At 45.8% G+C, this 12,681-nt stretch overlaps 13 non-coding genes across 13 annotated transcripts; all 13 read right to left on the reverse strand.

Moving 5' to 3' along the window:
• Positions 1–1,173: 1,173 nt before the first annotated feature.
• LOC133017266 (U1 spliceosomal RNA) lies at positions 1,174–1,337 on the reverse strand. Its single transcript, XR_009682596.1, has one exon. It is a non-coding gene; the product is annotated as a U1 spliceosomal RNA (small nuclear RNA).
• Positions 1,338–1,917: 580 nt separating this feature from the next.
• LOC133017039 (U1 spliceosomal RNA) lies at positions 1,918–2,081 on the reverse strand. The gene has a single exon (XR_009682382.1). It is a non-coding gene; the product is annotated as a U1 spliceosomal RNA (small nuclear RNA).
• A 580-nt stretch (positions 2,082–2,661) lies between these two features.
• LOC133017059 (U1 spliceosomal RNA) lies at positions 2,662–2,825 on the reverse strand. The gene has a single exon (XR_009682402.1). It is a non-coding gene; the product is annotated as a U1 spliceosomal RNA (small nuclear RNA).
• Positions 2,826–3,405: 580 nt separating this feature from the next.
• On the reverse strand, positions 3,406–3,569 carry LOC133017203 (U1 spliceosomal RNA). The gene has a single exon (XR_009682537.1). It is a non-coding gene; the product is annotated as a U1 spliceosomal RNA (small nuclear RNA).
• A 580-nt stretch (positions 3,570–4,149) lies between these two features.
• On the reverse strand, positions 4,150–4,313 carry LOC133017071 (U1 spliceosomal RNA). The gene has a single exon (XR_009682413.1). It is a non-coding gene; the product is annotated as a U1 spliceosomal RNA (small nuclear RNA).
• A 580-nt stretch (positions 4,314–4,893) lies between these two features.
• On the reverse strand, positions 4,894–5,057 carry LOC133017204 (U1 spliceosomal RNA). Its single transcript, XR_009682538.1, has one exon. It is a non-coding gene; the product is annotated as a U1 spliceosomal RNA (small nuclear RNA).
• A 580-nt stretch (positions 5,058–5,637) lies between these two features.
• On the reverse strand, positions 5,638–5,801 carry LOC133017236 (U1 spliceosomal RNA). Its single transcript, XR_009682568.1, has one exon. It is a non-coding gene; the product is annotated as a U1 spliceosomal RNA (small nuclear RNA).
• A 1,569-nt stretch (positions 5,802–7,370) lies between these two features.
• On the reverse strand, positions 7,371–7,534 carry LOC133017268 (U1 spliceosomal RNA). Its single transcript, XR_009682598.1, has one exon. It is a non-coding gene; the product is annotated as a U1 spliceosomal RNA (small nuclear RNA).
• A 580-nt stretch (positions 7,535–8,114) lies between these two features.
• Positions 8,115–8,278, reverse strand: LOC133017083 (U1 spliceosomal RNA). The gene has a single exon (XR_009682424.1). It is a non-coding gene; the product is annotated as a U1 spliceosomal RNA (small nuclear RNA).
• A 580-nt stretch (positions 8,279–8,858) lies between these two features.
• On the reverse strand, positions 8,859–9,022 carry LOC133016922 (U1 spliceosomal RNA). Its single transcript, XR_009682273.1, has one exon. It is a non-coding gene; the product is annotated as a U1 spliceosomal RNA (small nuclear RNA).
• A 1,569-nt stretch (positions 9,023–10,591) lies between these two features.
• Positions 10,592–10,755, reverse strand: LOC133017269 (U1 spliceosomal RNA). Its single transcript, XR_009682599.1, has one exon. It is a non-coding gene; the product is annotated as a U1 spliceosomal RNA (small nuclear RNA).
• Positions 10,756–11,335: 580 nt separating this feature from the next.
• On the reverse strand, positions 11,336–11,499 carry LOC133017205 (U1 spliceosomal RNA). The gene has a single exon (XR_009682539.1). It is a non-coding gene; the product is annotated as a U1 spliceosomal RNA (small nuclear RNA).
• Positions 11,500–12,079: 580 nt separating this feature from the next.
• LOC133017016 (U1 spliceosomal RNA) lies at positions 12,080–12,243 on the reverse strand. Its single transcript, XR_009682361.1, has one exon. It is a non-coding gene; the product is annotated as a U1 spliceosomal RNA (small nuclear RNA).
• Positions 12,244–12,681: the final 438 nt, after the last annotated feature.

A 12,681-nucleotide genomic window follows, 5' to 3' on the forward strand; every position in this document is an offset into this window, starting at 1 on the left:
AGAGAAGCCTACCCCATTTGGGAAGAAGAAGTCCACGTGTCTCTGTTTACATCTGTTAGCTTGCGTCCCACACACTGAACCATGGCAACTAACAGAACTAAATAAAGTGACACCCAGCGGGTCAAGATGCTGATGTTATCGTTTCTTAGCGCAGCGGTTCCCCGGTCTTGTTTCCGAACTGTGTTGCTGATTCCACAGCTTGAATCTGCTTGAGGCTACACAGAGCTAGCTAGCTCCCCTCCCAGCTAGCTTCAACCTCAGCTTCCACACACAGTCAGCAGGGACTCCCGACACTAACTACTACCCAGTGTTTGCTTCTAACCTGGCGGTATTATAGAAACAGTGTCATGATAGAAGTGAAATTAAAGTCGTGACGGCGGGGTTATGCACTGTTACCACCGCAGTTAGTATGGTTGCTAGCCCAGCACGCTAGCGCCGTTTTGAAAGCTCGTTCTAACCGTCTGTGACCGTGCACACATGTCATCAGTGCTCGAACGAGCCACCGTCAGCCGGACAACTCCCCTGGCTTAACACACACGTCACATTAATCGTAGAATCGTAGTTGCGTATGTGTTTATTGTGAATCAGGAAGTTACAGGTCTGGAAATGACGTCGAACAGAAATGACGTCGTACGGAAATGACGACAAACGGAAATGATGTCGTTCGCGGACCAATCACAGCCAAGAGCTGTCAGCGGGCTCTCCGACACAACACGGAGAAGTTAGAAAAATCCGACGTGTACGAAAAGCTGTCCGAAGCGCTCGGAGAGGGCGTTCCACGACGGATAGGGCGGTCTTATCTATCCGTTTTACAAAATACGCTCAAGCATAAATTGGGCTTAAGCCTCGATGAAAAGCAGCCAGGTAAGCCCTGGCCGTCTCTGATAAATCACCACAAAGCCCAAAGACATAACAACTTTGTCTCAGAGACAACACAAACTGCAATAAATTAGCAAAAATCAGCATACAGGCAGTACAAGAATTTCTAGCAAACATTACTTATCAAAACAGCACACTTGGAACAGGAGTGACCCCGTCTATTTGCTGTTAAATTATACATCTACCACAATCAGTGGCATTAGTGAGTGCATTGTGTTGGAAAAAACATGCACTACAACCAAACCTATAAAATAGGCCCAGTGTCAGGCTCTTATTGCAATTGAACATGATGATCAGGGGAGAGCGCGGACGCAGTCCCCCACTACCACAAATTATGCAGTCGAGATTCCCACATTTGGGGAATTCGCACAGGTCAGCACAACCGAAGGGCAATGGCTGAGACTCGCCCTGGGTGAACCACCTTCATGATCATGGTATCTCCCCTGCTAGGTAAGTATGAGTTGGAAGCATTGGAGACAGGCTCTTGTTTCTCAGACACAGTTGTTTGGCTCACGGTGCCTCCCATGCATATTCACACAATCCAAAGGCCTTCAGTATCACATCATCCCCTTTTGGTAAAGGACTTGTTGAAGTGAAGTAAACACTTGTGTGAAATGAGTGAAGCAAACACTTGTGTGAAATGACATTGAATTACTTTATCACTGTTCTGATCTCCAGCCCTTTTGTTCCCCTTGCAAAACAGAGTAAGCCTCGATGAAAAGCAGCCAGGTAAGCCCTGGCCGTCTCTGATAAATCACCACAAAGCCCAAAGACATAACAACTTTGTCTCAGAGACAACACAAACTGCTATAAATTGGCAAAAATCAGCATACAGGCAGTACAAGAATTTCTAGCAAACATTACTTATCAAAACAGCACACTTGGAACAGGAGTGACCCCGTCTATTTGCTGTTAAATTATACTTCTACCACAATCAGTGGCATTAGTGAGTGCATTGTGTTGGAAAAAACATGCACTACAACCAAACCTATAAAATAGGCCCAGTGTCAGGCTCTTATTGCATTTGAACATGATGATCAGGGGAGAGCGCGAACGCAGTCCCCCACTACCACAAATTTTGCAGTCGAGATTCCCACATTTGGGGAATTCGCACGGGTCAGCACAACCGAAGTGCAATGGCTGAGCCTCGCCCTGGGTGAACCACCTTCATGATCAAGGTATCTCCCCTGCCAGGTAAGTATGAGTTGGAAGCATTGGAGACAAGCTCTTGTTTCTCAGACACAGTTGTTTGGCTCACGGTGCCTCCCATGCATATTCACACAATCCAAAGGCCTTCAGTATCACATCATCCCCTTTTGGTAAAGGACTTGTTGAAGTGAAGCAAACACTTGTGTGAAATGAGTGGAGCAAACACTTGTGTGAAATGACATTGAATTACTTTATCAATGTTCTGGTCTTCAGCCCTTTTGTTCCCCTTGCAAAACAGAGTAAGCCTCGATGAAAAGCAGCCAGGTAAGCCCTGGCCGTCTCTGATAAATCACCACAAAGCCCAAAGACATAACAACTTTGTCTCAGAGACAACACAAACTGCTATAAATTGGCAAAAATCAGCATACAGGCAGTACAAGAATTTCTAGCAAACATTACTTATCAAAACAGCACACTTGGAACAGGAGTGACCCCGTCTATTTGCTGTTAAATTATACTTCTACCACAATCAGTGGCATTAGTGAGTGCATTGTGTTGGAAAAAACATGCACTACAACCAAACCTATAAAATAGGCCCAGTGTCAGGCTCTTATTGCATTTGAACATGATGATCAGGGGAGAGCGCGAACGCAGTCCCCCACTACCACAAATTTTGCAGTCGAGATTCCCACATTTGGGGAATTCGCACGGGTCAGCACAACCGAAGTGCAATGGCTGAGCCTCGCCCTGGGTGAACCACCTTCATGATCATGGTATCTCCCCTGCCAGGTAAGTATGAGTTGGAGGCATTGGAGACAAGCTCTTGTTTCTCAGACACAGTTGTTTGGCTCACGGTGCCTCCCATGCATATTCACACAATCCAAAGGCCTTCAGTATCACATCATCCCCTTTTGGTAAAGGACTTGTTGAAGTGAAGCAAACACTTGTGTGAAATGAGTGAAGCAAACACTTGTGTGAAATGACATTGAATTACTTTATCACTGTTCTGGTCTCCAGCCCTTTTGTTCCCCTTGCAAAACAGAGTAAGCCTCGATGAAAAGCAGCCAGGTAAGCCCTGGCCGTCTCTGATAAATCACCACAAAGCCCAAAGACATAACAACTTTGTCTCAGAGACAACACAAACTGCAATAAAATGGCAAAAATCAGCATACAGGCAGTACAAGAATTTCTAGCAAACATTACTTATCAAAACAGCACACTTGGAACAGGAGTGACCCCGTCTATTTGCTGTTAAATTATACTTCTACCACAATCAGTGGCATTAGTGAGTGCATTGTGTTGGAAAAAACATGCACTACAACCAAACCTATAAAATAGGCCCAGTGTCAGGCTCTTATTGCAATTGAACATAATGATCAGGGGAGAGCGCGGACGCAGTCCCCCACTACCACAAATTATGCAGTCGAGATTCCCACATTTGGGGAATTCGCACGGGTCAGCACAACCGAAGTGCAATCGCTGGACCTCGCCCTGGGTGAACCACCTTCATGATCATGGTATCTCCCCTGCCAGGTAAGTATGAGTTGGAGGCATTGGAGACAGGCTCTTGTTTCTCAGACACAGTTGCTTGGCTCACGGTGCCTCCCATGCATATTCACACAATCCAAAGGCCTTCAGTATCACATCATCCCCTTTTGGTAAAGGACTTGTTGAAGTGAAGCAAACACTTGTGTGAAATGAGTGGAGCAAACACTTGTGTGAAATGACATTGAATTACTTTATCAATGTTCTGGTCTTCAGCCCTTTTGTTCCCCTTGCAAAACAGAGTAAGCCTCGATGAAAAGCAGCCAGGTAAGCCCTGGCCGTCTCTGATAAATCACCACAAAGCCCAAAGACATAACAACTTTGTCTCAGAGACAACACAAACTGCTATAAATTGGCAAAAATCAGCATACAGGCAGTACAAGAATTTCTAGCAAACATTACTTATCAAAACAGCACACTTGGAACAGGAGTGACCCCGTCTATTTGCTGTTAAATTATACTTCTACCACAATCAGTGGCATTAGTGAGTGCATTGTGTTGGAAAAAACATGCACTACAACCAAACCTATAAAATAGGCCCAGTGTCAGGCTCTTATTGCATTTGAACATGATGATCAGGGGAGAGCGCGAACGCAGTCCCCCACTACCACAAATTTTGCAGTCGAGATTCCCACATTTGGGGAATTCGCACGGGTCAGCACAACCGAAGTGCAATGGCTGAGCCTCGCCCTGGGTGAACCACCTTCATGATCATGGTATCTCCCCTGCCAGGTAAGTATGAGTTGGAGGCATTGGAGACAAGCTCTTGTTTCTCAGACACAGTTGTTTGGCTCACGGTGCCTCCCATGCATATTCACACAATCCAAAGGCCTTCAGTATCACATCATCCCCTTTTGGTAAAGGACTTGTTGAAGTGAAGCAAACACTTGTGTGAAATGAGTGAAGCAAACACTTGTGTGAAATGACATTGAATTACTTTATCACTGTTCTGGTCTCCAGCCCTTTTGTTCCCCTTGCAAAACAGAGTAAGCCTCGATGAAAAGCAGCCAGGTAAGCCCTGGCCGTCTCTGATAAATCACCACAAAGCCCAAAGACATAACAACTTTGTCTCAGAGACAACACAAACTGCAATAAAATGGCAAAAATCAGCATACAGGCAGTACAAGAATTTCTAGCAAACATTACTTATCAAAACAGCACACTTGGAACAGGAGTGACCCCGTCTATTTGCTGTTAAATTATACTTCTACCACAATCAGTGGCATTAGTGAGTGCATTGTGTTGGAAAAAACATGCACTACAACCAAACCTATAAAATAGGCCCAGTGTCAGGCTCTTATTGCAATTGAACATAATGATCAGGGGAGAGCGCGGACGCAGTCCCCCACTACCACAAATTATGCAGTCGAGATTCCCACATTTGGGGAATTCGCACGGGTCAGCACAACCGAAGTGCAATCGCTGGACCTCGCCCTGGGTGAACCACCTTCATGATCATGGTATCTCCCCTGCCAGGTAAGTATGAGTTGGAGGCATTGGAGACAGGCTCTTGTTTCTCAGACACAGTTGCTTGGCTCACGGTGCCTCCCATGCATATTCACACAATCCAAAGGCCTTCAGTATCACATCATCCCCTTTTGGTAAAGGACTTGTTGAAGTGAAGCAAACACTTGTGTGAAATGAGTGGAGCAAACACTTGTGTGAAATGACATTGAATTACTTTATCACTGTTCTGGTCTCCAGCCCTTTTGTTCCCCTTGCAAAACAGAGTAAGCCTCGATGAAAAGCAGCCAGGTAAGCCCTGGCCGTCTCTGATAAATCACCACAAAGCCCAAAGACATAACAACTTTGTCTCAGAGACAACACAAACTGCAATAAAATGGCAAAAATCAGCATACAGGCAGTACAAGAATTTCTAGCAAACATTACTTATCAAAACAGCACACTTGGAACAGGAGTGACCCCGTCTATTTGCTGTTAAATTATACTTCTACCACAATCAGTGGCATTAGTGAGTGCATTGTGTTGGAAAAAACATGCACTACAACCAAACCTATAAAATAGGCCCAGTGTCAGGCTCTTATTGCAATTGAACATGATGATCAGGGGAGAGCGCGGACGCAGTCCCCCACTACCACAAATTATGCAGTCGAGATTCCCACATTTGGGGAATTCGCACGGGTCAGCACAACCGAAGTGCAATGGCTGAGCCTCGCCTTGGGTGAACCACCTTCATGATCATGGTATCTCCCCTGCCAGGTAAGTATGAGTTGGAGGCATTGGAGACAGGCTCTTGTTTCTCAGACACAGTTGCTTGGCTCACGGTGCCTCCCATGCATATTCACACAATCCAAAGGCCTTCAGTATCACATCATCCCCTTTTGGTAAAGGACTTGTTGAAGTGAAGCAAACACTTGTGTGAAATGAGTGAAGCAAACACTTGTGTGAAATGACATTGAATTACTTTATCAATGTTCTGGTCTCCAGCCCTTTTGTTCCCCTTGCAAAACAGAGTAAAGGCTCTTATATACTACTACGTGTCCGTTTCTCGGAGAGGTCTCAGCGGGGGGAGAAGAGTCTTTTTGATTTTTACTAATCCGACCACTGTACGTAGAAAAAAATTCACCGCCAAACCCATAGGTGGCGCAACGGAAGACGAGCTCAGAGAAGCCTACCCCATTTGGGAAGAAGAAGTCCACGTGTCTCTGTTTACATCTGTTAGCTTGCGTCCCACACACTGAACCATGGCAACTAACAGAACTAAATAAAGTGACACCCAGCGGGTCAAGATGCTGATGTTATCGTTTCTTAGCGCAGCGGTTCCCCGGTCTTGTTTCCGAACTGTGTTGCTGATTCCACAGCTTGAATCTGCTTGAGGCTACACAGAGCTAGCTAGCTCCCCTCCCAGCTAGCTTCAACCTCAGCTTCCACACACAGTCAGCAGGGACTCCCGACACTAACTACTACCCAGTGTTTGCTTCTAACCTGGCGGTATTATAGAAACAGTGTCATGATAGAAGTGAAATTAAAGTCGTGACGGCGGGGTTATGCACTGTTACCACCGCAGTTAGTATGGTTGCTAGCCCAGCACGCTAGCGCCGTTTTGAAAGCTCGTTCTAACCGTCTGTGACCGTGCACACATGTCATCAGTGCTCGAACGAGCCACCGTCAGCCGGACAACTCCCCTGGCTTAACACACACGTCACATTAATCGTAGAATCGTAGTTGCGTATGTGTTTATTGTGAATCAGGAAGTTACAGGTCTGGATATGACGTCGAACAGAAATGACGTCGTACGGAAATGACGACAAACGGAAATGATGTAGTTCGCGGACCAATCACAGCCAAGAGCTGTCAGCGGGCTCTCCGACACAACACGGAGAAGTTAGAAAAATCCGACGTGTACGAAAAGCTGTCCGAAGCGCTCGGAGAGGGCGTTCCACGACGGATAGGGCGGTCTTATCTATCCGTTTTACAAAATACGCTCAAGCATAAATTGGGCTTAAGCCTCGATGAAAAGCAGCCAGGTAAGCCCTGGCCGTCTCTGATAAATCACCACAAAGCCCAAAGACATAACAACTTTGTCTCAGAGACAACACAAACTGCAATAAATTAGCAAAAATCAGCATACAGGCAGTACAAGAATTTCTAGCAAACATTACTTATCAAAACAGCACACTTGGAACAGGAGTGACCCCGTCTATTTGCTGTTAAATTATACATCTACCACAATCAGTGGCATTAGTGAGTGCATTGTGTTGGAAAAAACATGCACTACAACCAAACCTATAAAATAGGCCCAGTGTCAGGCTCTTATTGCAATTGAACATGATGATCAGGGGAGAGCGCGGACGCAGTCCCCCACTACCACAAATTATGCAGTCGAGATTCCCACATTTGGGGAATTCGCACAGGTCAGCACAACCGAAGGGCAATGGCTGAGGCTCGCCCTGGGTGAACCACCTTCATGATCATGGTATCTCCCCTGCTAGGTAAGTATGAGTTGGAAGCATTGGAGACAGGCTCTTGTTTCTCAGACACAGTTGTTTGGCTCACGGTGCCTCCCATGCATATTCACACAATCCAAAGGCCTTCAGTATCACATCATCCCCTTTTGGTAAAGGACTTGTTGAAGTGAAGTAAACACTTGTGTGAAATGAGTGAAGCAAACACTTGTGTGAAATGACATTGAATTACTTTATCACTGTTCTGATCTCCAGCCCTTTTGTTCCCCTTGCAAAACAAAGTAAGCCTCGATGAAAAGCAGCCAGGTAAGCCCTGGCCGTCTCTGATAAATCACCACAAAGCCCAAAGACATAACAACTTTGTCTCAGAGACAACACAAACTGCTATAAATTGGCAAAAATCAGCATACAGGCAGTACAAGAATTTCTAGCAAACATTACTTATCAAAACAGCACACTTGGAACAGGAGTGACCCCGTCTATTTGCTGTTAAATTATACTTCTACCACAATCAGTGGCATTAGTGAGTGCATTGTGTTGGAAAAAACATGCACTACAACCAAACCTATAAAATAGGCCCAGTGTCAGGCTCTTATTGCATTTGAACATGATGATCAGGGGAGAGCGCGAACGCAGTCCCCCACTACCACAAATTTTGCAGTCGAGATTCCCACATTTGGGGAATTCGCACGGGTCAGCACAACCGAAGTGCAATGGCTGAGCCTCGCCCTGGGTGAACCACCTTCATGATCATGGTATCTCCCCTGCCAGGTAAGTATGAGTTGGAAGCATTGGAGACAAGCTCTTGTTTCTCAGACACAGTTGTTTGGCTCACGGTGCCTCCCATGCATATTCACACAATCCAAAGGCCTTCAGTATCACATCATCCCCTTTTGGTAAAGGACTTGTTGAAGTTAAGCAAACACTTGTGTGAAATGAGTGGAGCAAACACTTGTGTGAAATGACATTGAATTACTTTATCAATGTTCTGGTCTCCAGCCCTTTTGTTCCCCTTGCAAAACAGAGTAAGCCTCGATGAAAAGCAGCCAGGTAAGCCCTGGCCGTCTCTGATAAATCACCACAAAGCCCAAAGACATAACAACTTTGTCTCAGAGACAACACAAACTGCTATAAATTGGCAAAAATCAGCATACAGGCAGTACAAGAATTTCTAGCAAACATTACTTATCAAAACAGCACACTTGGAACAGGAGTGACCCCGTCTATTTGCTGTTAAATTATACTTCTACCACAATCAGTGGCATTAGTGAGTGCATTGTGTTGGAAAAAACATGCACTACAACCAAACCTATAAAATAGGCCCAGTGTCAGGCTCTTATTGCATTTGAACATGATGATCAGGGGAGAGCGCGAACGCAGTCCCCCACTACCACAAATTTTGCAGTCGAGATTCCCACATTTGGGGAATTCGCACGGGTCAGCACAACCGAAGTGCAATGGCTGAGCCTCGCCTTGGGTGAACCACCTTCATGATCATGGTATCTCCCCTGCCAGGTAAGTATGAGTTGGAGGCATTGGAGACAGGCTCTTGTTTCTCAGACACAGTTGCTTGGCTCACGGTGCCTCCCATGCATATTCACACAATCCAAAGGCCTTCAGTATCACATCATCCCCTTTTGGTAAAGGACTTGTTGAAGTGAAGCAAACACTTGTGTGAAATGAGTGAAGCAAACACTTGTGTGAAATGACATTGAATTACTTTATCAATGTTCTGGTCTCCAGCCCTTTTGTTCCCCTTGCAAAACAGAGTAAAGGCTCTTATATACTACTACGTGTCCGTTTCTCGGAGAGGTCTCAGCGGGGGGAGAAGAGTCTTTTTGATTTTTACTAATCCGACCACTGTACGTAGAAAAAAATTCACCGCCAAACCCATAGGTGGCGCAACGGAAGACGAGCTCAGAGAAGCCTACCCCATTTGGGAAGAAGAAGTCCACGTGTCTCTGTTTACATCTGTTAGCTTGCGTCCCACACACTGAACCATGGCAACTAACAGAACTAAATAAAGTGACACCCAGCGGGTCAAGATGCTGATGTTATCGTTTCTTAGCGCAGCGGTTCCCCGGTCTTGTTTCCGAACTGTGTTGCTGATTCCACAGCTTGAATCTGCTTGAGGCTACACAGAGCTAGCTAGCTCCCCTCCCAGCTAGCTTCAACCTCAGCTTCCACACACAGTCAGCAGGGACTCCCGACACTAACTACTACCCAGTGTTTGCTTCTAACCTGGCGGTATTATAGAAACAGTGTCATGATAGAAGTGAAATTAAAGTCGTGACGGCGGGGTTATGCACTGTTACCACCGCAGTTAGTATGGTTGCTAGCCCAGCACGCTAGCGCCGTTTTGAAAGCTCGTTCTAACCGTCTGTGACCGTGCACACATGTCATCAGTGCTCGAACGAGCCACCGTCAGCCGGACAACTCCCCTGGCTTAACACACACGTCACATTAATCGTAGAATCGTAGTTGCGTATGTGTTTATTGTGAATCAGGAAGTTACAGGTCTGGAAATGACGTCGAACAGAAATGACGTCGTACGGAAATGACGACAAACGGAAATGATGTCGTTCGCGGACCAATCACAGCCAAGAGCTGTCAGCGGGCTCTCCGACACAACACGGAGAAGTTAGAAAAATCCGACGTGTACGAAAAGCTGTCCGAAGCGCTCGGAGAGGGCGTTCCACGACGGATAGGGCGGTCTTATCTATCCGTTTTACAAAATACGCTCAAGCATAACTTGGGCTTAAGCCTCGATGAAAAGCAGCCAGGTAAGCCCTGGCCGTCTCTGATAAATCACCACAAAGCCCAAAGACATAACAACTTTGTCTCAGAGACAACACAAACTGCAATAAATTAGCAAAAATCAGCATACAGGCAGTACAAGAATTTCTAGCAAACATTACTTATCAAAACAGCACACTTGGAACAGGAGTGACCCCGTCTATTTGCTGTTAAATTATACATCTACCACAATCAGTGGCATTAGTGAGTGCATTGTGTTGGAAAAAACATGCACTACAACCAAACCTATAAAATAGGCCCAGTGTCAGGCTCTTATTGCAATTGAACATGATGATCAGGGGAGAGCGCGGACGCAGTCCCCCACTACCACAAATTATGCAGTCGAGATTCCCACATTTGGGGAATTCGCACAGGTCAGCACAACCGAAGGGCAATGGCTGAGCCTCGCCCTGGGTGAACCACCTTCATGATCATGGTATCTCCCATGCTAGGTAAGTATGAGTTGGAAGCATTGGAGACAGGCTCTTGTTTCTCAGACACAGTTGTTTGGCTCACGGTGCCTCCCATGCATATTCACACAATCCAAAGGCCTTCAGTATCACATCATCCCCTTTTGGTAAAGGACTTGTTGAAGTGAAGTAAACACTTGTGTGAAATGAGTGAAGCAAACACTTGTGTGAAATGACATTGAATTACTTTATCACTGTTCTGGTCTCCAGCCCTTTTGTTCCCCTTGCAAAACAGAGTAAGCCTCGATGAAAAGCAGCCAGGTAAGCCCTGGCCGTCTCTGATAAATCACCACAAAGCCCAAAGACATAACAACTTTGTCTCAGAGACAACACAAACTGCAATAAAATGGCAAAAATCAGCATACAGGCAGTACAAGAATTTCTAGCAAACATTACTTATCAAAACAGCACACTTGGAACAGGAGTGACCCCGTCTATTTGCTGTTAAATTATACTTCTACCACAATCAGTGGCATTAGTGAGTGCATTGTGTTGAAAAAAACATGCACTACAACCAAACCTATAAAATAGGCCCAGTGTCAGGCTCTTATTGCAATTGAACATAATGATCAGGGGAGAGCGCGGACGCAGTCCCCCACTACCACAAATTATGCAGTCGAGATTCCCACATTTGGGGAATTCGCACGGGTCAGCACAACCGAAGTGCAATCGCTGGACCTCGCCCTGGGTGAACCACCTTCATGATCATGGTATCTCCCCTGCCAGGTAAGTATGAGTTGGAGGCATTGGAGACAGGCTCTTGTTTCTCAGACACAGTTGCTTGGCTCACGGTGCCTCCCATGCATATTCACACAATCCAAAGGCCTTCAGTATCACATCATCCCCTTTTGGTAAAGGACTTGTTGAAGTGAAGCAAACACTTGTGTGAATTGAGTGGAGCAAACACTTGTGTGAAATGACATTGAATTACTTTATCACTGTTCTGGTCTCCAGCCCTTTTGTTCCCCTTGCAAAACAGAGTAAGCCTCGATGAAAAGCAGCCAGGTAAGCCCTGGCCGTCTCTGATAAATCACCACAAAGCCCAAAGACATAACAACTTTGTCTCAGAGACAACACAAACTGCAATAAAATGGCAAAAATCAGCATACAGGCAGTACAAGAATTTCTAGCAAACATTACTTATCAAAACAGCACACTTGGAACAGGAGTGACCCCGTCTATTTGCTGTTAAATTATACTTCTACCACAATCAGTGGCATTAGTGAGTGCATTGTGTTGGAAAAAACATGCACAACAACCAAACCTATAAAATAGGCCCAGTGTCAGGCTCTTATTGCAATTGAACATGATGATCAGGGGAGAGCGCGGACGCAGTCCCCCACTACCACAAATTATGCAGTCGAGAGTCCCACATTTGGGGAATTCGCACGGGTCAGCACAACCGAAGTGCAATGGCTGAGCCTCGCCTTGGGTGAACCACCTTCATGATCATGGTATCTCCCCTGCCAGGTAAGTATGAGTTGGAGGCATTGGAGACAGGCTCTTGTTTCTCAGACACAGTTGCTTGGCTCACGGTGCCTCCCATGCATATTCACACAATCCAAAGGCCTTCAGTATCACATCATCCCCTTTTGGTAAAGGACTTGTTGAAGTGAAGCAAACACTTGTGTGAAATGAGTGAAGCAAACACTTGTGTGAAATGACATTGAATTACTTTATCAATGTTCTGGTCTCCAGCCCTTTTGTTCCCCTTGCAAAACAGAGTAAAGGCTCTTATATACTACTACGTGTCCGTTTCTCGGAGAGGTCTCAGCAGGGGGAGAAGAGTCTTTTTGATTTTTACTAATCCGACCACTGTACGTAGAAAAAAATTCACCGCCAAACCCATAGGTGGCGCAACGGAAGACGAGCTCAGAGAAGCCTACCCCATTTGGGAAGAAGAAGTCCACGTGTCT

Source organism: Limanda limanda, chromosome 12, assembly GCF_963576545.1.
Source record: "Limanda limanda chromosome 12, fLimLim1.1, whole genome shotgun sequence".
Lineage (NCBI taxonomy): Eukaryota > Metazoa > Chordata > Actinopteri > Pleuronectiformes > Pleuronectidae > Limanda > Limanda limanda.